Genomic DNA, 18,031 nt, shown 5'->3' with positions numbered 1-18,031 from the left:
TCCGACAATAAACTGAGTCCGGAGACTGGCGGTGCCATGCCGCATAGCGGGACCAGCGCGTTGAATCCTACGCCAGAACGGCCCCGGCAGCGTGAATGTCTCGGGCCGTCGAGGTCTGCTGCTTTGTCATAAAAGGGAGTTTCGAAGGGCATGTCATAGGTGCGATCATACCAGCACTAATGCACCGGATCCCATCAGAACTCCGCAGTTAAGCGTGCTTGGGCGAGAGTAGTACTAGGATGGGTGACCCCCTGGGAAGTTCTCGTGTTGCACCCTTTTTATTTTTTGCCCGCTTTTTTATTTTTTGATAATATTTATTTTTAATTTTTCGGTCTTTTGGCTTTTCCTCTTCGGATAATTTTTTTCCTCCGACAATAAACTGAGTCCGGAGACTGGCGGTGCCATGCCGCATAGCGGGACCAGCGCGTTGAATCCTACGCCAGAACGGCCCCGGCAGCGTGAATGTCTCGGGCCGTCGAGGTCTGCTGCTTTGTCATAAAAGGGAGTTTCGAAGGGCATGTCATAGGTGCGATCATACCAGCACTAATGCACCGGATCCCATCAGAACTCCGCAGTTAAGCGTGCTTGGGCGAGAGTAGTACTAGGATGGGTGACCCCCTGGGAAGTCCTCGTGTTGCACCCTTTTTATTTTTTGCCCGCTTTTTTATTTTTTGATAATATTTATTTTTAATTTTTCGGTCTTTTGGCTTTTCCTCTTCGGATAATTTTTTTCCCCCGACAATAAACTGAGTCCGGAGACTGGCGGTGCCATGCCGCATAGCGGGACCAGCGCGTTGAATCCTACGCCAGAACGGCCCCGGCAGCGCGAATGTCTCGGGCCGTCGAGGTCTGCTGCTTTGTCATAAAAGGGAGTTTCGAAGGGCATGTCATGGGTGCGATTATACCAGCACTAATGCACCGGATCCCATCAGAACTTCGCAGTTAAGCGTGCTTGGGCGAGAGTAGTACTAGGATGGGTGACCCCCTGGGAAGTCCTCGTGTTGCACCCTTTTTATTTTTTGCCCGCTTTTTTATTTTTTGATAATATTTATTTTTAATTTTTCGGCTTTTGGCCTTTCCTCTTCGGATAATTTTTTTTCCCGAAAATAAACTGAGTCCGGAGACTGGCGGTGCCATGCCGCACAGCGGAACAGCGCGTTGAATCATACGCCAGAACGGCCCCGGCAGCGCGAATGTCTCGTGTCGTCGCGGTCTGCTGCTTTGTCATAAAAGGGAGTTTCGAAGGGCATGTCATGGGTGCGATCATACCATCACTAATGCACCGGATCCCATCATAACTCCGCAGTTAAGCGTGCTTGGGCGAGAGTAGTACTAGGATGGGTGACCCCCTGGGAAGTCCTCGTGTTGCACCCCTTTTATTTTTTGCCCTTTTTTTATTTTTTGATAATATTTATTTTCAATTTTTCGGCTTTTGGCTTTTCCTCTTCGGATAATTTTTTTTCCTCGAAAATAAACTGAGTCCGGAGACTCGCGGTGCCATGGCGCATAGCGGAACAGCGCGTTGAATCCTACGCCAGAACGGCCCCGGCAGCGCGAATGTCTCGTGCCGTCGAGGTCTGCTGCTTTGTCAAAAAAGGGAGTTTCGAAGGGCATATCATGGGTGCGATCATACCAGCACTAATGCACCGGATCCCATCAGAACTCCGCAGTTAAGCGTGCTTGGGCGAGAGTAGTACTAGGATGGGTGACCCCCTGGGAAGTCCTCGTGTTGCACCCCTTTTATTTTTTGCCCGCTTTTTTATTTTTTGATAACATTTATTTTTAATTTTTCGGCTTTTGGCTTTTCCTCTTCGGATAATTTTTTTCCCCCGAAAATAAACTGAGTCCGGGGACCCGCGGTGCCATGCCGCATAGCGGAACAGCGCGTTGAATCCTACGCCAGAACGGCCCCGGCAGCGCGAATGTCTCGGGCCGTCGAGGTCTGCTGCTTTGTCATAAAAGGATGTTTCGATAGGCATGTCATGGGTGCGATCATACCAGCACTAATGCACCGGATCCCATCAGAACTCCGCAGTTAAGCGTGCTTGGGCGAGAGTAGTACTAGGTTGGGTGACCCCCTAGGAAGTCCTCGTGTTGCACCCCTTTTATTTTTTGCCCACTTTTTTATTTTTTGATAATATTTATTTTTAATTTTTTGGCTTTTGGCTTTTCCTCTTCGGATAATTTTTTCCCTCCGAAAATAAACTGAGTCCGGAGACTGGCGGTGCCATGCCGCATAGCGGAACAGCGCGTTGAATCATACGCCAGAACGGCCCCGGCAGCGCGAATGTCTCGGGCCGTCGAGGTCTGCTGCTTTGTCTTAAAAGGGAGTTTCGAAGGGCATGTCTTGGGTGCGATCATACCAGCACTAATGCACCGGATCCCATCAGAACTCCGCAGTTAAGCGTGCTTGGGCGAGAGTAGTACTAGGATGGGTGACCCCCTGGGAAGTCCTCGTGTTGCACCCTTTTTATTTTTTGCCCGCTTTTTTATTTTTTGATAATATTTATTTTTAATTTTTCGGCTTTTGGCTTTTCCTCTTCGGATAATTTTTTTCCTCCGACAATAAACTGAGTCCGGAGACTGGCGGTGCCATGCCGCATAGCGGGACCAGCGCGTTGAATCCTACGCCAGAACGGCCCCGGCAGCGCGAATGTCTCGTGCCGTCGAGGTCTGCTGCTTTGTCATAAAAGGGAGTTTCGAAGGGCATATCATGGGTGCGATCATACCAGCACTAATGCACCGGATCCCATCAGAACTCCGCAGTTAAGCGTGCTTGGGCGAGAGTAGTACTAGGATGGGTGACCCCCTGGGAAGTCCTCGTGTTGCACCCCTTTTATTTTTTGCCCTTTTTTTATTTTTTGATAATATTTATTTTTAATTTTTCGGCTTTTGGCTTTTCCTCTTCGGATAATTTTTTTTCCTCGAAAATAAACTAAGTCCGGAGACTCGCGGTGCCATGCCGCATAGCGGAACAGCGCATTGAATCCTACGCCAGAACGGCCCCGGCAGCGCGAATGTCTCGTGCCGTCGAGGTCTGCTGCTTTGTCATAAAAGGGAGTTTCGAAGGGCATATCATGGGTGCGATCATACCAGCACTAATGCACCGGATCCCATCAGAACTCCGCAGTTAAGCGTGCTTGGGCGAGAGTAGTACTAGGATGGGTGACCCCCTGGGAAGTCCTCGTGTTGCACCCCTTTTATTTTTTGCCCGCTTTTTTATTTTTTGATAACATTTATTTTTAATTTTTCGGCTTTTGGCTTTTCCTCTTCGGATAATTTTTTTCCCCCGAAAATAAACTGAGTCCGGAGACCCGCGGTGCCATGCCGCATAGCGGAACAGCGCGTTGAATCCTACGCAAGAACGGCCCCGGCAGCGCGAATGTCTCGGGCCGTCGAGGTCTGCTGCTTTGTCATAAAAGGATGTTTCGATAGGCATGTCATGGGTGCGATCATACCAGCACTAATGCACCGGATCCCATCAGAACTCCGCAGTTAAGCGTGCTTGGGCGAGAGTAGTACTAGGTTGGGTGACCCCCTGGGAAGTCCTCGTGTTGCACCCCTTTTATTTTTTGCCCACTTTTTTATTTTTTGATAATATTTATTTTTAATTTTTTGGCTTTTGGCTTTTCCTCTTCGGATAATTTTTTCCCCCCGAAAATAAACTGAGTCCGGAGACTGGCGGTGCCATGCCGCATAGCGGAACAGCGCGTTGAATCCTACGCCAGAACGGCCCCGGCAGCGCGAATGTCTCGTGCCGTCGCGGTCTGCTGCTTTGTCATAAGAGGGTGTTTCGAAGGGCATGTCATGGGCGCGATCTTACCAGCACTAATGCACCGGATCCCATCATAACTCCGCAGTTAAGCGTGCATGGGCGAGAGAAGTACTAGGATGGGTGACCCCCTGGGAAGTCCTCGTGTTGCACCCTTTTTATTTTTTGCCCGCTTTTTTATTTTTTGATAATATTTATTTTTAATTTTTCGGCTTTTGGCTTTTCCTCTTCGGATAATTTTTTTCCCTCGAAAATAAACTGAGTCCGGAGACTCGCGGTGCCATGCCGCATAGCGGAACAGCGCGTTGAAACCTACGCCAGAACGGCCCCGGCAGCGCGAATGTCTCGGGCCGTCGAGGTCTGCTGCTTTGTCATAAAAGGGAGTTTCGAAGGGCATATCATGGGTGCGATCATACCAGCACTAATGCACCGGATCCCATCAGAACTCCGCAGTTAAGCGTGCTTGGGCGAGAGTAGTACTAGGATGGGTGACCCCCTGGGAAGTCCTCGTGTGGCACCCCTTTTATTTTTTGCCCGCTTTTTTATTTTTTGATAACATTTATTTTTAATTTTTCGGCTTTTGGCTTTTCCTCTTCGGATAATTTTTTTCCCCCGAAAATAAACTGAGTCCGGAGACTCGCGGTGCCATGCCGCATAGCGGAACAGTGCGTTGAATCCTACGCCAGAACGGCCCCGGCAGCGCGAATGTCTCGGGCCGTCGAGGTCTGCTGCTTTGTCATAAAAGGTTGTTTCGATGGGCATGTCATGGGTGCGATCATACCAGCACTAATGCACCGGATCCCATCAGAACTCCGCAGTTAAGCGTGCTTGGGCGAGAGTAGTACTAGGATGGGTGACCCCCTGGGAAGTCCTCGTGTTGCACCCCTTTTATTTTTTGCCCGCATTTTTATTTTTTGATAATATTTATTTTTAATTTTTTGGCTTTTGGCTTTTCCTCTTCGGATAATTTTTTTCCCCCCGAAAATAAACTGAGTCCGGAGACTGGCGGCGCCATGCCGCATAGCGGAACAGCGCGTTGAATCATACGCCAGAACGGCCCCGGCAGCGCGAATGTCTCGGGCCGTCGAGGTCTGCTGCTTTGTCTTAAAAGGGAGTTTCGAAGGGCATGTCATAGGTGCGATCATACCGGCACTAATGCACCGGATCCCATCAGAACTCCGCAGTTAAGCGTGCTTCGGCGAGAGTAGTACTAGGATGGGTGACCCCCTGGGAAGTTCTCGTGTTGCACCCTTTTTATTTTTTGCCCGCTTTTTTATTTTTTGATAATATTTATTTTTAATTTTTCGGTCTTTTGGCTTTTCCTCTTCGGATAATTTTTTTCCCCCGACAATAAACTGAGTCCGGAGACTGGCGGTGCCATGCCGCATAGCGGGACCAGCGCGTTGAATCCTACGCCAGAACGGCCACGGCAGCGCGAATGTCTCGAGCCGTCGAGGTCTGCTGCTTTGTCATAAAAGGGAGTTTCGAAGGGCATGTCATGGGTGCGATTATACCAGCACTAATGCACCGGATCCCATCAGAACTTCGCAGTTAAGCGTGCTTGGGCGAGAGTAGTACTAGGATGGGTGACCCCCTGGGAAGTCCTCGTGTTGCACCCCTTTTATTTTTTGCCCGCATTTTTATTTTTTGATAATATTTATTTTTAATTTTTTGGCTTTTGGCTTTTCCTCTTCGGATAATTTTTTTCCCCCAGAAAATAAACTGAGTCCGGAGACTGGCGGCGCCATGCCGCATAGCGGAACAGCGCGTTGAATCATACGCCAGAACGGCCCCGGCAGCGCGAATGTCTCGGGCCGTCGAGGTCTGCTGCTTTGTCTTAAAAAGGAGTTTCGAAGGGCATGTCTTGGGTGCGATCATACCAGCACTAATGCACCGGATCCCATCAGAACTCCGCAGTTAAGCGTGCTTGGGCGAGAGTAGTACTAGGATGGGTGACCCCCTGGGAAGTTCTCGTGTTGCACCCTTTTTATTTTTTGCCCGCTTTTTTATTTTTTGATAATATTTATTTTTAATTTTTCGGTCTTTTGGCTTTTCCTCTTCGGATAATTTTTTTCCCCCGACAATAAACTGAGTCCGGAGACTGGCGGTGCCATGCCGCATAGCGGGACCACCGCGTTGAATCCTACGCCAGAACGGCCCCGGCAGCGTGAATGTCTCGGGCCGTCGAGGTCTGCTGCTTTGTCATAAAAGGGAGTTTCGAAGGGCATGTCATAGGTGCGATCATACCGGCACTAATGCACCGGATCCCATCAGAACTCCGCAGTTAAGCGTGCTTGGGCGAGAGTAGTACTAGGATGGGTGACCCCCTGGGAAGACCTCGTGTTGCACCCTTTTTATTTTTTGCCCGCTTTTTTATTTTTTGATAATATTTATTTTTAATTTTTCGGTCTTTTGGCTTTTCCTCTTCGGATAATTTTTTTCCCCCGACAATAAACTGAGTCCGGAGACTGGCGGTGCCATGCCGCATAGCGGGACCAGCGCGTTGAATCCTACGCCAGAACGGCCACGGCAGCGCGAATGTCTCGAGCCGTCGAGGTCTGCTGCTTTGTCATAAAAGGGAGTTTCGAAGGGCATGTCATGGGTGCGATTATACCAGCACTAATGCATCGGATCCCATCAGAACTTCGCAGTTAAGCGTGCTTGGGCGAGAGTAGTACTAGGATGGGTGACCCCCTGGGAAGTCCTCGTGTTGCACCCTTTTTATTTTTTGCCCGCTTTTTTATTTTTTGATAATATTTATTTTTAATTTTTCGGCTTTTGGCCTTTCCTCTTCGGATAATTTTTTTTCCCGAAAATAAACTGAGTCCGGAGACTGGCGGTGCCATGCCGCATAGCGGAACAGCGCGTTGAATCATACGCCAGAACGGCCCCGGCAGCGCGAATGTCTCGTGCCGTCGCGGTCTGCTGCTTTGTCATAAAAGGGAGTTTCGAAGGGCATGTCATGGGTGCGATCATACCAGCACTAATGCACCGGATCCCATCATAACTCCGCAGTTAAGCGTGCTTGGGCGAGAGTAGTACTAGGATGGGTGACCCCCTGGGAAGTCCTCGTGTTGCACCCTTTTTATTTTTTGCCCGCTTTTTTATTTTTTGATAATATTTATTTTTAATTTTTCGGCTTTTGGCCTTTCCTCTTCGGATAATTTTTTTTTCCGAAAATAAACTGAGTCCGGAGACTGGCGGTGCCATGCCGCATAGCGGAACAGCGCGTTGAATCATACGCCAGAACGGCCCCGGCAGCGCGAATGTCTCGGGCCGTCGAGGTCTGCTGCTTTGTCATAAAAGGGAGTTTCGAAGGGCATATCATGGGTGCGATCATACCAGCACTAATGCACCGGATCCCATCAGAACTCCGCAGTTAAGCGTGCTTGGGCGAGAGTAGTACTAGGATGGGTGACCCCCTGGGAAGTCCTCGTGTGGCACCCCTTTTATTTTTTGCCCGCTTTTTTATTTTTTGATAACATTTATTTTTAATTTTTCGGCTTTTGGCTTTTCCTCTTCGGATAATTTTTTTCCCCCGAAAATAAACTGAGTCCGGAGACTCGCGGTGCCATGCCGCATAGCGGAACAGTGCGTTGAATCCTACGCCAGAACGGCCCCGGCAGCGCGAATGTCTCGGGCCGTCGAGGTCTGCTGCTTTGTCATAAAAGGTTGTTTCGATGGGCATGTCATGGGTGCGATCATACCAGCACTAATGCACCGGATCCCATCAGAACTCCGCAGTTAAGCGTGCTTGGGCGAGAGTAGTACTAGGATGGGTGACCCCCTGGGAAGTCCTCGTGTTGCACCCCTTTTATTTTTTGCCCGCATTTTTATTTTTTGATAATATTTATTTTTAATTTTTTGGCTTTTGGCTTTTCCTCTTCGGATAATTTTTTTCCCCCCGAAAATAAACTGAGTCCGGAGACTGGCGGCGCCATGCCGCATAGCGGAACAGCGCGTTGAATCATACGCCAGAACGGCCCCGGCAGCGCGAATGTCTCGGGCCGTCGAGGTCTGCTGCTTTGTCTTAAAAGGGAGTTTCGAAGGGCATGTCATAGGTGCGATCATACCGGCACTAATGCACCGGATCCCATCAGAACTCCGCAGTTAAGCGTGCTTGGGCGAGAGTAGTACTTGGATGGGTGACCCCCTGGGAAGTCCTCGTGTTGCACCCTTTTTATTTTTTGCCCGCTTTTTTATTTTTTGATAATATTTATTTTTAATTTTTCGGTCTTTTGGCTTTTCCTCTTCGGATAATTTTTTTCCCCCGACAATAATCTGAGTCCGGAGACTGGCGGTGCCATGCCGCATAGCGGGACCAGCGCGTTGAATCCTACGCCAGAACGGCCACGGCAGCGCGAATGTCTCGAGCCGTCGAGGTCTGCTGCTTTGTCATAAAAGGGAGTTTCGAAGGGCATGTCATGGGTGCGATTATACCAGCACTAATGCACCGGATCCCATCAGAACTTCGCAGTTAAGCGTGCTTGGGCGAGAGTAGTACTAGGATGGGTGACCCCCTGGGAAGTCCTCGTGTTGCACCCCTTTTATTTTTTGCCCGCATTTTTATTTTTTGATAATATTTATTTTTAATTTTTTGGCTTTTGGCTTTTCCTCTTCGGATAATTTTTTTCCCCCCGAAAATAAACAGAGTCCGGAGACTGGCGGCGCCATGCCGCATAGCGGAACAGCGCGTTGAATCATACGCCAGAACGGCCCCGGCAGCGCGAATGTCTCGGGCCGTCGAGGTCTGCTGCTTTGTCTTAAAAGGGAGTTTCGAAGGGCATGTCTTGGGTGCGATCATACCAGCACTAATGCACCGGATCCCATCAGAACTCCGCAGTTAAGCGTGCTTGGGCGAGAGTAGTACTAGGATGGGTGACCCCCTGGGAAGTTCTCGTGTTGCACCCTTTTTATTTTTTGCCCGCTTTTTTATTTTTTGATAATATTTATTTTTAATTTTTCGGTCTTTTGGCTTTTCCTCTTCGGATAATTTTTTTCCTCCGACAATAAACTGAGTCCGGAGACTGGCGGTGCCATGCCGCATAGCGGGACCACCGCGTTGAATCCTACGCCAGAACGGCCCCGGCAGCGTGAATGTCTCGGGCCGTCGAGGTCTGCTGCTTTGTCATAAAAGGGAGTTTCGAAGGGCATGTCATAGGTGCGATCATACCGGCACTAATGCACCGGATCCCATCAGAACTCCGCAGTTAAGCGTGCTTGGGCGAGAGTAGTACTAGGATGGGTGACCCCCTGGGAAGTCCTCGTGTTGCACCCTTTTTATTTTTTGCCCGCTTTTTTATTTTTTGATAATATTTATTTTTAATTTTTCGGTCTTTTGGCTTTTCCTCTTCGGATAATTTTTTTCCCCCGACAATAAACTGAGTCCGGAGACTGGCGGTGCCATGCCGCATAGCGGGACCAGCGCGTTGAATCCTACGCCAGAACGGCCACGGCAGCGCGAATGTCTCGAGCCGTCGAGGTCTGCTGCTTTGTCATAAAAGGGAGTTTCGAAGGGCATGTCATGGGTGCGATTATACCAGCACTAATGCATCGGATCCCATCAGAACTTCGCAGTTAAGCGTGCTTGGGCGAGAGTAGTACTAGGATGGGTGACCCCCTGGGAAGTCCTCGTGTTGCACCCTTTTTATTTTTTGCCCGCTTTTTTATTTTTTGATAATATTTATTTTTAATTTTTCGGCTTTTGGCCTTTCCTCTTCGGATAATTTTTTTTCCCGAAAATAAACTGAGTCCGGAGACTGGCGGTGCCATGCCGCATAGCGGAACAGCGCGTTGAATCATACGCCAGAACGGCCCCGGCAGCGCGAATGTCTCGTGCCGTCGCGGTCTGCTGCTTTGTCATAAAAGGGAGTTTCGAAGGGCATGTCATGGGTGCGATCATACCAGCACTAATGCACCGGATCCCATCATAACTCCGCAGTTAAGCGTGCTTGGGCGAGAGTAGTACTAGGATGGGTGACCCCCTGGGAAGTCCTCGTGTTGCACCCCTTTTATTTTTTGCCATTTTTTTATTTTTTGATAATATTTATTTTTAATTTTTCGGCTTTTGGCTTTTCCTCTTCGGATAATTTTTTTTTCCTCGAAAATAAACTGAGTCCGGAGACTCGCGGTGCCATGCCGCATAGCGGAACAGCGCGTTGAATCCTACGCCAGAACGGCCCCGGCAGCGCGAATGTCTCGTGCCGTCGAGGTCTGCTGCTTTGTCATAAAAGGGAGTTTCGAAGGGCATATCATGGGTGCGATCATACCAGCACTAATGCACCGGATCCCATCAGAACTCCGCAGTTAAGCGTGCTTGGGCGAGAGTAGTACTAGGATGGGTGACCCCCTGGGAAGTCCTCGTGTTGCACCCCTTTTATTTTTTGCCCGCTTTTTTATTTTTTGATAACATTTATTTTTAATTTTTCGGCTTTTGGCTTTTCCTCTTCGGATAATTTTTTTCCCCCGAAAATAAACTGAGTCCGGAGACTCGCGGTGCCATGCCGCATAGCGGAACAGCGCGTTGAATCCTACGCCAGAACGGCCCCGGCAGCGCGAATGTCTCGGGCCGTCGAGGTCTGCTGCTTTGTCATAAAAGGTTGTTTCGATGGGCATGTCATGGGTGCGATCATACCAGCACTAATGCACCGGATCCCATCAGAACTCCGCAGTTAAGCGTGCTTGGGCGAGAGTAGTACTAGGATGGGTGACCCCCTGGGAAGTCCTCGTGTTGCACCCCTTTTATTTTTTGCCCGCATTTTTATTTTTTGATAATATTTATTTTTAATTTTTTGGCTTTTGGCTTTTCCTCTTCGGATAATTTTTTTCCCCCCGAAAATAAACTGAGTCCGGAGACTGGCGGCGCCATGCCGCATAGCGGAACAGCGCGTTGAATCATACGCCAGAACGGCCCCGGCAGCGCGAATGTCTCGGGCCGTCGAGGTCTGCTGCTTTGTCTTAAAAGGGAGTTTCGAAGGGCATGTCTTGGGTGCGATCATACCAGCACTAATGCACCGGATCCCATCAGAACTCCGCAGTTAAGCGTGCTTGGGCGAGAGTAGTACTAGGATGGGTGACCCCCTGGGAAGTTCTCGTGTTGCACCCTTTTTATTTTTTGCCCGCTTTTTTATTTTTTGATAATATTTATTTTTAATTTTTCGGTCTTTTGGCTTTTCCTCTTCGGATAATTTTTTTCCTCCGACAATAAACTGAGTCCGGAGACTGGCGGTGCCATGCCGCATAGCGGGACCACCGCGTTGAATCCTACGCCAGAACGGCCCCGGCAGCGTGAATGTCTCGGGCCGTCGAGGTCTGCTGCTTTGTCATAAAAGGGAGTTTCGAAGGGCATGTCATAGGTGCGATCATACCGGCACTAATGCACCGGATCCCATCAGAACTCCGCAGTTAAGCGTGCTTGGGCGAGAGTAGTACTAGGATGGGTGACCCCCTGGGAAGTCCTCGTGTTGCACCCTTTTTATTTTTTGCCCGCTTTTTTATTTTTTGATAATATTTATTTTTAATTTTTCGGTCTTTTGGCTTTTCCTCTTCGGATAATTTTTTTCCCCCGACAATAAACTGAGTCCGGAGACTGGCGGTGCCATGCCGCATAGCGGGACCAGCGCGTTGAATCCTACGCCAGAACGGCCACGGCAGCGCGAATGTCTCGAGCCGTCGAGGTCTGCTGCTTTGTCATAAAAGGGAGTTTCGAAGGGCATGTCATGGGTGCGATTATACCAGCACTAATGCATCGGATCCCATCAGAACTTCGCAGTTAAGCGTGCTTGGGCGAGAGTAGTACTAGGATGGGTGACCCCCTGGGAAGTCCTCGTGTTGCACCCTTTTTATTTTTTGCCCGCTTTTTTATTTTTTGATAATATTTATTTTTAATTTTTCGGCTTTTGGCCTTTCCTCTTCGGATAATTTTTTTTCCCGAAAATAAACTGAGTCCGGAGACTGGCGGTGCCATGCCGCATAGCGGAACAGCGCGTTGAATCATACGCCAGAACGGCCCCGGCAGCGCGAATGTCTCGTGCCGTCGCGGTCTGCTGCTTTGTCATAAAAGGGAGTTTCGAAGGGCATGTCATGGGTGCGATCATACCAGCACTAATGCACCGGATCCCATCATAACTCCGCAGTTAAGCGTGCTTGGGCGAGAGTAGTACTAGGATGGGTGACCCCCTGGGAAGTCCTCGTGTTGCACCCCTTTTATTTTTTGCCCTTTTTTTATTTTTTGATAATATTTATTTTTAATTTTTCGGCTTTTGGCTTTTCCTCTTCGGATAATTTTTTTTCCTCGAAAATAAACTGAGTCCGGAGACTCGCGGTGCCATGCCGCATAGCGGAACAGCGCGTTGAATCCTACGCCAGAACGGCCCCGGCAGCGCGAATGTCTCGTGCCGTCGAGGTCTGCTGCTTTGTCATAAAAGGGAGTTTCGAAGGGCATATCATGGGTGCGATCATACCAGCACTAATGCACCGGATCCCATCACAACTCCGCAGTTAAGCGTGCTTGGGCGAGAGTAGTACTAGGATGGGTGACCCCCTGGGAAGTCCTCGTGTTGCACCCCTTTTATTTTTTGCCCGCTTTTTTATTTTTTGATAACATTTATTTTTAATTTTTCGGCTTTTGGCTTTTCCTCTTCGGATAATTTTTTTCCCCCGAAAATAAACTGAGTCCGGAGACTCGCGGTGCCATGCCGCATAGCGGAACAGCGCGTTGAATCCTACGCCAGAACGGCCCCGGCAGCGCGAATGTCTCGGGCCGTCGAGGTCTGCTGCTTTGTCATAAAAGGTTGTTTCGATGGGCATGTCATGGGTGCGATCATACCAGCACTAATGCACCGGATCCCATCAGAACTCCGCAGTTAAGCGTGCTTGGGCGAGAGTAGTACTAGGATGGGTGACCCCCTGGGAAGTCCTCGTGTTGCACCCCTTTTATTTTTTGCCCGCATTTTTATTTTTTGATAATATTTATTTTTAATTTTTTGGCTTTTGGCTTTTCCTCTTCGGATAATTTTTTTCCCCCCGAAAATAAACTGAGTCCGGAGACTGGCGGCGCCATGCCGCATAGCGGAACAGCGCGTTGAATCATACGCCAGAACGGCCCCGGCAGCGCGAATGTCTCGGGCCGTCGAGGTCTGCTGCTTTGTCTTAAAAGGGAGTTTCGAAGGGCATGTCTTGGGTGCGATCATACCAGCACTAATGCACCGGATCCCATCAGAACTCCGCAGTTAAGCGTGCTTGGGCGAGAGTAGTACTAGGATGGGTGACCCCCTGGGAAGTTCTCGTGTTGCACCCTTTTTATTTTTTGCCCGCTTTTTTATTTTTTGATAATATTTATTTTTAATTTTTCGGTCTTTTGGCTTTTCCTCTTCGGATAATTTTTTTCCTCCGACAATAAACTGAGTCCGGAGACTGGCGGTGCCATGCCGCATAGCGGGACCAGCGCGTTGAATCCTACGCCAGAACGGCCCCGGCAGCGTGAATGTCTCGGGCCGTCGAGGTCTGCTGCTTTGTCATAAAAGGGAGTTTCGAAGGGCATGTCATAGGTGCGATCATACCAGCACTAATGCACCGGATCCCATCAGAACTCCGCAGTTAAGCGTGCTTGGGCGAGAGTAGTACTAGGATGGGTGACCCCCTGGGAAGTTCTCGTGTTGCACCCTTTTTATTTTTTGCCCGCTTTTTTATTTTTTGATAATATTTATTTTTAATTTTTCGGTCTTTTGGCTTTTCCTCTTCGGATAATTTTTTTCCTCCGACAATAAACTGAGTCCGGAGACTGGCGGTGCCATGCCGCATAGCGGGACCAGCGCGTTGAATCCTATGCCAGAACGGCCCCGGCAGCGTGAATGTCTCGGGCCGTCGAGGTCTGCTGCTTTGTCATAAAAGGGAGTTTCGAAGGGCATGTCATAGGTGCGATCATACCAGCACTAATGCACCGGATCCCATCAGAACTCCGCAGTTAAGCGTGCTTGGGCGAGAGTAGTACTAGGATGGGTGACCCCCTGGGAAGTCCTCGTGTTGCACCCTTTTTATTTTTTGCCCGCTTTTTTATTTTTTGATAATATTTATTTTTAATTTTTCGGTCTTTTGGCTTTTCCTCTTCGGATAATTTTTTTCCCCCGACAATAAACTGAGTCCGGAGACTGGCGGTGCCATGCCGCATAGCGGGACCAGCGCGTTGAATCCTACGCCAGAACGGCCCCGGCAGCGCGAATGTCTCGGGCCGTCGAGGTCTGCTGCTTTGTCATAAAAGGGAGTTTCGAAGGGCATGTCATGGGTGCGATTATACCAGCACTAATGCACCGGATCCCATCAGAACTTCGCAGTTAAGCGTGCTTGGGCGAGAGTAGTACTAGGATGGGTGACCCCCTGGGAAGTCCTCGTGTTGCACCCTTTTTATTTTTTGCCCGCTTTTTTATTTTTTGATAATATTTATTTTTAATTTTTCGGCTTTTGGCCTTTCCTCTTCGGATAATTTTTTTTCCCGAAAATAAACTGAGTCCGGAGACTGGCGGTGCCATGCCGCACAGCGGAACAGCGCGTTGAATCATACGCCAGAACGGCCCCGGCAGCGCGAATGTCTCGTGTCGTCGCGGTCTGCTGCTTTGTCATAAAAGGGAGTTTCGAAGGGCATGTCATGGGTGCGATCATACCATCACTAATGCACCGGATCCCATCATAACTCCGCAGTTAAGCGTGCTTGGGCGAGAGTAGTACTAGGATGGGTGACCCCCTGGGAAGTCCTCGTGTTGCACCCCTTTTATTTTTTGCCCTTTTTTTATTTTTTGATAACATTTATTTTTAATTTTTCGGCTTTTGGCTTTTCCTCTTCGGATAATTTTTTTTCCTCGAAAATAAACTGAGTCCGGAGACTCGCGGTGCCATGCCGCATAGCGGAACAGCGCGTTGAATCCTACGCCAGAACGGCCCCGGCAGCGCGAATGTCTCGTGCCGTCGAGGTCTGCTGCTTTGTCATAAAAGGGAGTTTCGAAGGGCATATCATGGGTGCGATCATACCAGCACTAATGCACCGGATCCCATCAGAACTCCGCAGTTAAGCGTGCTTGGGCGAGAGTAGTACTAGGATGGGTGACCCCCTGGGAAGTCCTCGTGTTGCACCCCTTTTATTTTTTGCCCGCTTTTTTATTTTTTGATAACATTTATTTTTAATTTTTCGGCTTTTGGCTTTTCCTCTTCGGATAATTTTTTTCCCCCGAAAATAAACTGAGTCCGGGGACCCGCGGTGCCATGCCGCATAGCGGAACAGCGCGTTGAATCCTACGCCAGAACGGCCCCGGCAGCGCGAATGTCTCGGGCCGTCGAGGTCTGCTGCTTTGTCATAAAAGGATGTTTCGATAGGCATGTCATGGGTGCGATCATACCAGCACTAATGCACCGGATCCCATCAGAACTCCGCAGTTAAGCGTGCTTGGGCGAGAGTAGTACTAGGTTGGGTGACCCCCTAGGAAGTCCTCGTGTTGCACCCCTTTTATTTTTTGCCCACTTTTTTATTTTTTGATAATATTTATTTTTAATTTTTTGGCTTTTGGCTTTTCCTCTTCGGATAATTTTTTCCCTCCGAAAATAAACTGAGTCCGGAGACTGGCGGTGCCATGCCGCATAGCGGAACAGCGCGTTGAATCATACGCCAGAACGGCCCCGACAGCGCGAATGTCTCGGGCCGTCGAGGTCTGCTGCTTTGTCTTAAAAGGGAGTTTCGAAGGGCATGTCTTGGGTGCGATCATACCAGCACTAATGCACCGGATCCCATCAGAACTCCGCAGTTAAGCGTGCTTGGGCGAGAGTAGTACTAGGATGGGTGACCCCCTGGGAAGTCCTCGTGTTGCACCCTTTTTATTTTTTGCCCGCTTTTTTATTTTTTGATAATATTTATTTTTAATTTTTCGGCTTTTGGCTTTTCCTCTTCGGATAATTTTTTTCCTCCGACAATAAACTGAGTCCGGAGACTGGCGGTGCCATGCCGCATAGTGGGACCAGCGCGTTGAATCCTACGCCAGAACGGCCCCGGCAGCGCGAATGTCTCGTGCCGTCGAGGTCTGCTGCTTTGTCATAAAAGGGAGTTTCGAAGGGCATATCATGGGTGCGATCATACCAGCACTAATGCACCGGATCCCATCAGAACTCCGCAGTTAAGCGTGCTTGGGCGAGAGTAGTACTAGGATGGGTGACCCCCTGGGAAGTCCTCGTGTTGCACCCCTTTTATTTTTTGCCCTTTTTTTATTTTTTGATAATATTTATTTTTAATTTTTCGGCTTTTGGCTTTTCCTCTTCGGATAATTTTTTTTCCTCGAAAATAAACTAAGTCCGGAGACTCGCGGTGCCATGCCGCATAGCGGAACAGCGCGTTGAATCCTACGCCAGAACGGCCCCGGCAGCGCGAATGTCTCGTGCCGTCGAGGTCTGCTGCTTTGTCATAAAAGGGAGTTTCGAAGGGCATATCATGGGTGCGATCATACCAGCACTAATGCACCGGATCCCATCAGAACTCCGCAGTTAAGCGTGCTTGGGCGAGAGTAGTACTAGGATGGGTGACCCCCTGGGAAGTCCTCGTGTTGCACCCCTTTTATTTTTTGCCCGCTTTTTTATTTTTTGATAACATTTATTTTTAATTTTTCGGCTTTTGGCTTTTCCTCTTCGGATAATTTTTTTCCCCCGAAAATAAACTGAGTCCGGAGACCCGCGGTGCCATGCCGCATAGCGGAACAGCGCGTTGAATCCTACGCCAGAACGGCCCCGGCAGCGCGAATGTCTCGGGCCGTCGAGGTCTGCTGCTTTGTCATAAAAGGATGTTTCGATAGGCATGTCATGGGTGCGATCATACCAGCACTAATGCACCGGATCCCATCAGAACTCCGCAGTTAAGCGTGCTTGGGCGAGAGTAGTACTAGGTTGGGTGACCCCCTGGGAAGTCCTCGTGTTGCACCCCTTTTATTTTTTGCCCACTTTTTTATTTTTTGATAATATTTATTTTTAATTTTTTGGCTTTTGGCTTTTCCTCTTCGGATAATTTTTTCCCCCCGAAAATAAACTGAGTCCGGAGACTGGCGGTGCCATGCCGCATAGCGGAACAGCGCGTTGAATCCTACGCCAGAACGGCCCCGGCAGCGCGAATGTCTCGTGCCGTCGCGGTCTGCTGCTTTGTCATAAGAGGGTGTTTCGAAGGGCATGTCATGGGCGCGATCTTACCAGCACTAATGCACCGGATCCCATCATAACTCCGCAGTTAAGCGTGCATGGGCGAGAGAAGTTCTAGGATGGGTGACCCCCTGGGAAGTCCTCGTGTTGCACCCTTTTTATTTTTTGCCCGCTTTTTTATTTTTTGATAATATTTATTTTTAATTTTTCGGCTTTTGGCTTTTCCTCTTCGGATAATTTTTTTCCCTCGAAAATAAACTGAGTCCGGAGACTCGCGGTGCCATGCCGCATAGCGGAACAGCGCGTTGAAACCTACGCCAGAACGGCCCCGGCAGCGCGAATGTCTCGGGCCGTCGAGGTCTGCTGCTTTGTCATAAAAGGGAGTTTCGAAGGGCATATCATGGGTGCGATCATACCAGCACTAATGCACCGGATCCCATCAGAACTCCGCAGTTAAGCGTGCTTGGGCGAGAGTAGTACTAGGATGGGTGACCCCCTGGGAAGTCCTCGTGTGGCACCCCTTTTATTTTTTGCCCGCTTTTTTATTTTTTGATAACATTTATTTTTAATTTTTCGGCTTTTGGCTTTTCCTCTTCGGATAATTTTTTTCCCCCGAAAATAAACTGAGTCCGGAGACTCGCGGTGCCATGCCGCATAGCGGAACAGTGCATTGAATCCTACGCCAGAACGGCCCCGGCAGCGCGAATGTCTCGGGCCGTCGAGGTCTGCTGCTTTGTCATAAAAGGTTGTTTCGATGGGCATGTCATGGGTGCGATCATACCAGCACTAATGCACCGGATCCCATCAGAACTCCGCAGTTAAGCGTGCTTGGGCGAGAGTAGTACTAGGATGGGTGACCCCCTGGGAAGTCCTCGTGTTGCACCCCTTTTATTTTTTGCCCGCATTTTTATTTTTTGATAATATTTATTTTTAATTTTTTGGCTTTTGGCTTTTCCTCTTCGGATAATTTTTTTCCCCCCGAAAATAAACTGAGTCCGGAGACTGGCGGCGCCATGCCGCATAGCGGAACAGCGCGTTGAATCATACGCCAGAACGGCCCCGGCAGCGCGAATGTCTCGGGCCGTCGAGGTCTGCTGC

At 49.3% G+C, this 18,031-nt stretch overlaps 47 non-coding genes and 2 pseudogenes across 47 annotated transcripts; all 49 read left to right on the top strand.

Annotated features, from left to right (window-relative positions):
- The first annotated feature begins 157 nt into the window (after positions 1–157).
- LOC149765270 (5S ribosomal RNA) lies at positions 158–276 on the top strand. The gene has a single exon (XR_016400865.1). It is a non-coding gene; the product is annotated as a 5S ribosomal RNA (ribosomal RNA).
- Positions 277–524: 248 nt separating this feature from the next.
- On the top strand, positions 525–643 carry LOC149765269 (5S ribosomal RNA). The gene has a single exon (XR_016402217.1). It is a non-coding gene; the product is annotated as a 5S ribosomal RNA (ribosomal RNA).
- Positions 644–891: 248 nt separating this feature from the next.
- On the top strand, positions 892–1,010 carry LOC149765268 (5S ribosomal RNA). The gene has a single exon (XR_016403946.1). It is a non-coding gene; the product is annotated as a 5S ribosomal RNA (ribosomal RNA).
- A 245-nt stretch (positions 1,011–1,255) lies between these two features.
- Positions 1,256–1,374, top strand: LOC149765267 (5S ribosomal RNA). Its single transcript, XR_016408249.1, has one exon. It is a non-coding gene; the product is annotated as a 5S ribosomal RNA (ribosomal RNA).
- A 245-nt stretch (positions 1,375–1,619) lies between these two features.
- LOC149765266 (5S ribosomal RNA) lies at positions 1,620–1,738 on the top strand. The gene has a single exon (XR_016411319.1). It is a non-coding gene; the product is annotated as a 5S ribosomal RNA (ribosomal RNA).
- Positions 1,739–1,984: 246 nt separating this feature from the next.
- LOC149765265 (5S ribosomal RNA) lies at positions 1,985–2,103 on the top strand. Its single transcript, XR_016403286.1, has one exon. It is a non-coding gene; the product is annotated as a 5S ribosomal RNA (ribosomal RNA).
- Positions 2,104–2,349: 246 nt separating this feature from the next.
- Positions 2,350–2,468, top strand: LOC149765264 (5S ribosomal RNA). The gene has a single exon (XR_016412431.1). It is a non-coding gene; the product is annotated as a 5S ribosomal RNA (ribosomal RNA).
- A 247-nt stretch (positions 2,469–2,715) lies between these two features.
- Positions 2,716–2,834, top strand: LOC149765263 (5S ribosomal RNA). Its single transcript, XR_016411318.1, has one exon. It is a non-coding gene; the product is annotated as a 5S ribosomal RNA (ribosomal RNA).
- A 245-nt stretch (positions 2,835–3,079) lies between these two features.
- On the top strand, positions 3,080–3,198 carry LOC149765262 (5S ribosomal RNA). Its single transcript, XR_016411316.1, has one exon. It is a non-coding gene; the product is annotated as a 5S ribosomal RNA (ribosomal RNA).
- A 246-nt stretch (positions 3,199–3,444) lies between these two features.
- LOC149765261 (5S ribosomal RNA) lies at positions 3,445–3,563 on the top strand. The gene has a single exon (XR_016413003.1). It is a non-coding gene; the product is annotated as a 5S ribosomal RNA (ribosomal RNA).
- A 246-nt stretch (positions 3,564–3,809) lies between these two features.
- LOC149765260 (5S ribosomal RNA) lies at positions 3,810–3,928 on the top strand (annotated as a pseudogene).
- Positions 3,929–4,174: 246 nt separating this feature from the next.
- Positions 4,175–4,293, top strand: LOC149765259 (5S ribosomal RNA). Its single transcript, XR_016403446.1, has one exon. It is a non-coding gene; the product is annotated as a 5S ribosomal RNA (ribosomal RNA).
- Positions 4,294–4,539: 246 nt separating this feature from the next.
- On the top strand, positions 4,540–4,658 carry LOC149765258 (5S ribosomal RNA). Its single transcript, XR_016411315.1, has one exon. It is a non-coding gene; the product is annotated as a 5S ribosomal RNA (ribosomal RNA).
- A 247-nt stretch (positions 4,659–4,905) lies between these two features.
- On the top strand, positions 4,906–5,024 carry LOC149765257 (5S ribosomal RNA). The gene has a single exon (XR_016406458.1). It is a non-coding gene; the product is annotated as a 5S ribosomal RNA (ribosomal RNA).
- Positions 5,025–5,272: 248 nt separating this feature from the next.
- LOC149765256 (5S ribosomal RNA) lies at positions 5,273–5,391 on the top strand. Its single transcript, XR_016403795.1, has one exon. It is a non-coding gene; the product is annotated as a 5S ribosomal RNA (ribosomal RNA).
- A 247-nt stretch (positions 5,392–5,638) lies between these two features.
- Positions 5,639–5,757, top strand: LOC149765255 (5S ribosomal RNA). Its single transcript, XR_016411758.1, has one exon. It is a non-coding gene; the product is annotated as a 5S ribosomal RNA (ribosomal RNA).
- Positions 5,758–6,005: 248 nt separating this feature from the next.
- On the top strand, positions 6,006–6,124 carry LOC149765254 (5S ribosomal RNA). Its single transcript, XR_016401005.1, has one exon. It is a non-coding gene; the product is annotated as a 5S ribosomal RNA (ribosomal RNA).
- Positions 6,125–6,372: 248 nt separating this feature from the next.
- LOC149765253 (5S ribosomal RNA) lies at positions 6,373–6,491 on the top strand. Its single transcript, XR_016406820.1, has one exon. It is a non-coding gene; the product is annotated as a 5S ribosomal RNA (ribosomal RNA).
- A 245-nt stretch (positions 6,492–6,736) lies between these two features.
- LOC149765252 (5S ribosomal RNA) lies at positions 6,737–6,855 on the top strand. The gene has a single exon (XR_016406049.1). It is a non-coding gene; the product is annotated as a 5S ribosomal RNA (ribosomal RNA).
- A 245-nt stretch (positions 6,856–7,100) lies between these two features.
- LOC149765251 (5S ribosomal RNA) lies at positions 7,101–7,219 on the top strand. Its single transcript, XR_016403445.1, has one exon. It is a non-coding gene; the product is annotated as a 5S ribosomal RNA (ribosomal RNA).
- A 246-nt stretch (positions 7,220–7,465) lies between these two features.
- LOC149765250 (5S ribosomal RNA) lies at positions 7,466–7,584 on the top strand. Its single transcript, XR_016411314.1, has one exon. It is a non-coding gene; the product is annotated as a 5S ribosomal RNA (ribosomal RNA).
- A 247-nt stretch (positions 7,585–7,831) lies between these two features.
- Positions 7,832–7,950, top strand: LOC149765249 (5S ribosomal RNA). Its single transcript, XR_016402333.1, has one exon. It is a non-coding gene; the product is annotated as a 5S ribosomal RNA (ribosomal RNA).
- A 248-nt stretch (positions 7,951–8,198) lies between these two features.
- On the top strand, positions 8,199–8,317 carry LOC149765248 (5S ribosomal RNA). The gene has a single exon (XR_016403794.1). It is a non-coding gene; the product is annotated as a 5S ribosomal RNA (ribosomal RNA).
- Positions 8,318–8,564: 247 nt separating this feature from the next.
- LOC149765247 (5S ribosomal RNA) lies at positions 8,565–8,683 on the top strand. The gene has a single exon (XR_016411667.1). It is a non-coding gene; the product is annotated as a 5S ribosomal RNA (ribosomal RNA).
- Positions 8,684–8,931: 248 nt separating this feature from the next.
- On the top strand, positions 8,932–9,050 carry LOC149765246 (5S ribosomal RNA). The gene has a single exon (XR_016402145.1). It is a non-coding gene; the product is annotated as a 5S ribosomal RNA (ribosomal RNA).
- A 248-nt stretch (positions 9,051–9,298) lies between these two features.
- On the top strand, positions 9,299–9,417 carry LOC149765245 (5S ribosomal RNA). The gene has a single exon (XR_016406819.1). It is a non-coding gene; the product is annotated as a 5S ribosomal RNA (ribosomal RNA).
- A 245-nt stretch (positions 9,418–9,662) lies between these two features.
- Positions 9,663–9,781, top strand: LOC149765244 (5S ribosomal RNA). Its single transcript, XR_016405985.1, has one exon. It is a non-coding gene; the product is annotated as a 5S ribosomal RNA (ribosomal RNA).
- A 246-nt stretch (positions 9,782–10,027) lies between these two features.
- Positions 10,028–10,146, top strand: LOC149765243 (5S ribosomal RNA). The gene has a single exon (XR_016411313.1). It is a non-coding gene; the product is annotated as a 5S ribosomal RNA (ribosomal RNA).
- Positions 10,147–10,392: 246 nt separating this feature from the next.
- Positions 10,393–10,511, top strand: LOC149765242 (5S ribosomal RNA). Its single transcript, XR_016411312.1, has one exon. It is a non-coding gene; the product is annotated as a 5S ribosomal RNA (ribosomal RNA).
- A 247-nt stretch (positions 10,512–10,758) lies between these two features.
- LOC149765241 (5S ribosomal RNA) lies at positions 10,759–10,877 on the top strand. The gene has a single exon (XR_016411566.1). It is a non-coding gene; the product is annotated as a 5S ribosomal RNA (ribosomal RNA).
- Positions 10,878–11,125: 248 nt separating this feature from the next.
- Positions 11,126–11,244, top strand: LOC149765240 (5S ribosomal RNA). Its single transcript, XR_016402144.1, has one exon. It is a non-coding gene; the product is annotated as a 5S ribosomal RNA (ribosomal RNA).
- A 248-nt stretch (positions 11,245–11,492) lies between these two features.
- LOC149765239 (5S ribosomal RNA) lies at positions 11,493–11,611 on the top strand. The gene has a single exon (XR_016406818.1). It is a non-coding gene; the product is annotated as a 5S ribosomal RNA (ribosomal RNA).
- Positions 11,612–11,856: 245 nt separating this feature from the next.
- LOC149765238 (5S ribosomal RNA) lies at positions 11,857–11,975 on the top strand. The gene has a single exon (XR_016405984.1). It is a non-coding gene; the product is annotated as a 5S ribosomal RNA (ribosomal RNA).
- Positions 11,976–12,220: 245 nt separating this feature from the next.
- Positions 12,221–12,339, top strand: LOC149765237 (5S ribosomal RNA). Its single transcript, XR_016406250.1, has one exon. It is a non-coding gene; the product is annotated as a 5S ribosomal RNA (ribosomal RNA).
- Positions 12,340–12,585: 246 nt separating this feature from the next.
- LOC149765236 (5S ribosomal RNA) lies at positions 12,586–12,704 on the top strand. The gene has a single exon (XR_016411311.1). It is a non-coding gene; the product is annotated as a 5S ribosomal RNA (ribosomal RNA).
- A 247-nt stretch (positions 12,705–12,951) lies between these two features.
- Positions 12,952–13,070, top strand: LOC149765235 (5S ribosomal RNA). Its single transcript, XR_016411452.1, has one exon. It is a non-coding gene; the product is annotated as a 5S ribosomal RNA (ribosomal RNA).
- A 248-nt stretch (positions 13,071–13,318) lies between these two features.
- LOC149765234 (5S ribosomal RNA) lies at positions 13,319–13,437 on the top strand. Its single transcript, XR_016400863.1, has one exon. It is a non-coding gene; the product is annotated as a 5S ribosomal RNA (ribosomal RNA).
- Positions 13,438–13,685: 248 nt separating this feature from the next.
- Positions 13,686–13,804, top strand: LOC149765233 (5S ribosomal RNA). Its single transcript, XR_016402216.1, has one exon. It is a non-coding gene; the product is annotated as a 5S ribosomal RNA (ribosomal RNA).
- A 248-nt stretch (positions 13,805–14,052) lies between these two features.
- Positions 14,053–14,171, top strand: LOC149765232 (5S ribosomal RNA). Its single transcript, XR_016403945.1, has one exon. It is a non-coding gene; the product is annotated as a 5S ribosomal RNA (ribosomal RNA).
- Positions 14,172–14,416: 245 nt separating this feature from the next.
- On the top strand, positions 14,417–14,535 carry LOC149765231 (5S ribosomal RNA). Its single transcript, XR_016408248.1, has one exon. It is a non-coding gene; the product is annotated as a 5S ribosomal RNA (ribosomal RNA).
- Positions 14,536–14,780: 245 nt separating this feature from the next.
- LOC149765230 (5S ribosomal RNA) lies at positions 14,781–14,899 on the top strand. Its single transcript, XR_016411310.1, has one exon. It is a non-coding gene; the product is annotated as a 5S ribosomal RNA (ribosomal RNA).
- A 246-nt stretch (positions 14,900–15,145) lies between these two features.
- Positions 15,146–15,264, top strand: LOC149765229 (5S ribosomal RNA). Its single transcript, XR_016403285.1, has one exon. It is a non-coding gene; the product is annotated as a 5S ribosomal RNA (ribosomal RNA).
- A 246-nt stretch (positions 15,265–15,510) lies between these two features.
- Positions 15,511–15,629, top strand: LOC149765228 (5S ribosomal RNA). The gene has a single exon (XR_016412430.1). It is a non-coding gene; the product is annotated as a 5S ribosomal RNA (ribosomal RNA).
- A 247-nt stretch (positions 15,630–15,876) lies between these two features.
- Positions 15,877–15,995, top strand: LOC149765227 (5S ribosomal RNA). The gene has a single exon (XR_016411309.1). It is a non-coding gene; the product is annotated as a 5S ribosomal RNA (ribosomal RNA).
- A 245-nt stretch (positions 15,996–16,240) lies between these two features.
- LOC149765226 (5S ribosomal RNA) lies at positions 16,241–16,359 on the top strand. Its single transcript, XR_016411308.1, has one exon. It is a non-coding gene; the product is annotated as a 5S ribosomal RNA (ribosomal RNA).
- Positions 16,360–16,605: 246 nt separating this feature from the next.
- On the top strand, positions 16,606–16,724 carry LOC149765225 (5S ribosomal RNA). Its single transcript, XR_016413002.1, has one exon. It is a non-coding gene; the product is annotated as a 5S ribosomal RNA (ribosomal RNA).
- A 246-nt stretch (positions 16,725–16,970) lies between these two features.
- Positions 16,971–17,089, top strand: LOC149765224 (5S ribosomal RNA; annotated as a pseudogene).
- A 246-nt stretch (positions 17,090–17,335) lies between these two features.
- On the top strand, positions 17,336–17,454 carry LOC149765223 (5S ribosomal RNA). Its single transcript, XR_016403444.1, has one exon. It is a non-coding gene; the product is annotated as a 5S ribosomal RNA (ribosomal RNA).
- Positions 17,455–17,700: 246 nt separating this feature from the next.
- Positions 17,701–17,819, top strand: LOC149765222 (5S ribosomal RNA). Its single transcript, XR_016411307.1, has one exon. It is a non-coding gene; the product is annotated as a 5S ribosomal RNA (ribosomal RNA).
- The last annotated feature ends 212 nt before the right edge of the window (positions 17,820–18,031 follow it).

Source organism: Phoenix dactylifera, chromosome 4 (genome assembly GCF_051530095.1).
Source record: "Phoenix dactylifera cultivar Ajwa chromosome 4, Ajwa_hap1_PhDact_Kaust_v1.1, whole genome shotgun sequence".
Lineage (NCBI taxonomy): Eukaryota > Viridiplantae > Streptophyta > Magnoliopsida > Arecales > Arecaceae > Phoenix > Phoenix dactylifera.
This window is presented reverse-complemented; position numbering and strand designations above follow the sequence as displayed.